Source organism: Nomascus leucogenys, chromosome 17, assembly GCF_006542625.1.
Source record: "Nomascus leucogenys isolate Asia chromosome 17, Asia_NLE_v1, whole genome shotgun sequence".
Lineage (NCBI taxonomy): Eukaryota > Metazoa > Chordata > Mammalia > Primates > Hylobatidae > Nomascus > Nomascus leucogenys.
This window is the reverse complement of record NC_044397.1, coordinates 87,697,773-87,700,647: the sequence shown is the minus strand read 5'-3', so window position 1 is coordinate 87,700,647 and position 2,875 is coordinate 87,697,773.

The window sequence follows — 2,875 nt, the reverse complement described above, 5'->3', positions numbered from 1 at the left end:
GGAGCTCCAGTCATTACACTCTTCCTCACTCTGTCTACTCAATTCTCACCCATCCTTTAGGTCACAGATGAAACATCAGATCTTCGGAAGAACATCTCCAATTCTCATAGCATGATGTATTTTTCCTACATACCACTTATCCTTGAAACCAGGGTAACTTGCAGGGTGACTGGCTCTGTCATTTACTAACTGTATGACTTGAACAAATGACTCTCCTTCTCTGAGGGTCAGTTTTTCTATCTATAAAATGGGGACAGCAAGAGATCCTGCTTCATGGAGTGAGAATTAACTGAGATAATTCAGTGCATGCCCGGCAACAGTAAGTGCTGAACAACTGGCAGGTAGAATAATGTTTCCAAATTTGAGAGGTAAAACAGTGGAATGGGAAGGAGCGTGAACAGTGAATCCAGCCTGCAAAGGTTCAAATCCTGATTCTGCCTCTGTACCAGCCATGTGACTCTAGGCCAGTGATTCTGTGTCTCAACTTCTCTATATGATAAATGGAGATGATGATAGTTGTATCTAACTTCTAGGACCGTGGGAAAGATAAAACGCATTCACCATGTAACAGAGCAACACCTGGTCATTGGTGAGCAGTTCTGTTGTTGTATTATATATATATATATACACCCACACACACACACACACACGTATATACACACACACACAGAGAATAGATTGCTTCTGTTTCTCTGTAGAACAGAATATATGTTGTTTCCACTTTATTTCCTGCTATAAACAATGCTGTCATGATTATCCCAGAAGTAAATATGTTCACATATCTATAATGATTGTCTTAAGATAAATGTAAGAGGAACGGTGGGGCCAAAGAGAGTGTACATGTGTATGTTTTTTGATGCATCTTGCAAAACTGTTCTCCAGAAATTGCTAGCACTGGGTGTCGTCATTTAAAAATTCTAGGTCGGTGGTTTTCAAACTTCTGTTTTCTTTGTTTCTTCCATATTCATCAAGCAGTACATATTTGTCAACTCTCTCTGCCCCTGTACCTTGCTTTCTAAGTGGACTGCAGACTTTGAAGACCAAGGATCAAGGTGATTACCAAGTGTCCCTTCAGGAGGTTGCTTTCCTTGTTCATTTTGGGCCTTTGGACCCTGCTGGTGGAAATTGCTGCCATGCAGAATCTGAGGCAAAGAGGCTACTTTGATCTTTTATCTTGCTGTCACTTGTTCTGATAAGCTCATGTCCACGTCCTTCAAGGCTGTGCAATATCAACCCCTCCACACTGGGCTGCAGGCCCTTAACAAAAATTAACCTGGAGACCAGGCTGGTGTCAATACCTCTGTAACCCCACCTAGGACCAGCACTGCATGCCTGGCGTCTCAGGTGGCAGAGGGAACCTCTGGAACCAGCGGAGGCTGCCTCACCCACCTCTGGGATAAACACAGGCCACGCTCCTTGTCAGCAAATGCATTGCCAAGCATTCTTTCTGGCCAAAGCAGCACTGGGGCTGGACCTCCTGTGATGGCAGAGCCTGGAGGAATCTGTAGGATTGGTTAAGACCCAAACTGGTGCCAGTGGACCCTGCCCCAAACTCTCAGTGTGGAATCAGGGGTGAATGGGAATGGGATCCAGGGAGCAGTACTGATGGGCTGTCTTCAGGGAGGAGGTAGAACCAAAGACCCTACAGAGGGCGGGGCTTCTCAGACACTGTTGAACTTCCCCTAGGCCTGGCCTCCAGCTGGGAGGAGGCAGAAGGACAGCTAGACTGGTGAGGCATCAAAGAACCATAGCTGGCCCCTTGGAAGGTCCCTGCAGAGGTGGTGGGCTTTGGACATGGCTTTGTCTTGCAGGTGACAGTTACAGATCATAATTTCTGATTTTCTTCCCCACTGATATCTCTCGCCTGGATTGTTGCAGTCACCTCCTAAATGGTGTCTCCTGCTTCTGCCTTGCCTGGGGTCACCACGTATAGCTGTATGGGTTGTGTACTGCACAGTTGCTGAAAATAGCATCTGCATTAACTGCAATGTGAATGGCCGCTCACTTCGTGGAGCCGAGCAATGTTCCAACTCTATGCTTGAGCTCCAAAATCAATGAAATCTGCCGCCAGAATGATCAGAATATGAGGTACATCGTGTTAATCTTTAACTCGAAAGTCTCCAGTGGTTCTCTGGCTCCCTCAGAATACAATGAAAAGTCCCTTACAGGCTGGTGCGGTGGCTCATGCCTATAATCCCAGCACTTTGGGAAGCCGAGGCAGAAGGATCACTTGAGCCCAGGAGTTCAAGACCAGCCTGGTCAACGTGGCGAAACCCTGCCTCTACAAAAAAATATAAACATTAGCTGCGCATGGTGGCGCATGCCTGTGGTCCCAGCTACTCGGGAGGCTGAGGCACTACAATCACTTGAACCCAGGAGGTGGAGATTGCAGTGAACCATGATCGTGCTGGCACACTCCAGCCTGAGTGACAGAGTGAGACTACGTGGCAAAAAAAAAAAAAAAAAAAAAAAAAAAAAGCTCGTATAATCATCTACAAGAGCCTGCATGATGTTCCAAACCAGAGCTAATACTGCCCCCTAGCGGGTACTTGGCAATGTGTGGGAATGTTCTCTGGTTGTCTCAATGCCTGGAGGGAGCTGCTGCTGCTGTAGTAGGGAGAGCAAGTGGTGTTAAACTCCTTGCAATGCACAGGACGGATCCACAAGATGAATAATTGTCTTGCCAAAAATGTCAGTGCCAGTTGTAAGTGTGATCTGTCTCTCTTACCTCTCTGACTTTATCTCTTACCTCTTTCATTTTCACTTACTCAACTCCAACCACACTGGCTTCCCTGCTTTCCCCTCAAAAACAGTGATCTTCCTCCTGCCTCGGGGCCTTTGCACATGCTCTTCCCACTCCCACGGTTTAACTCCG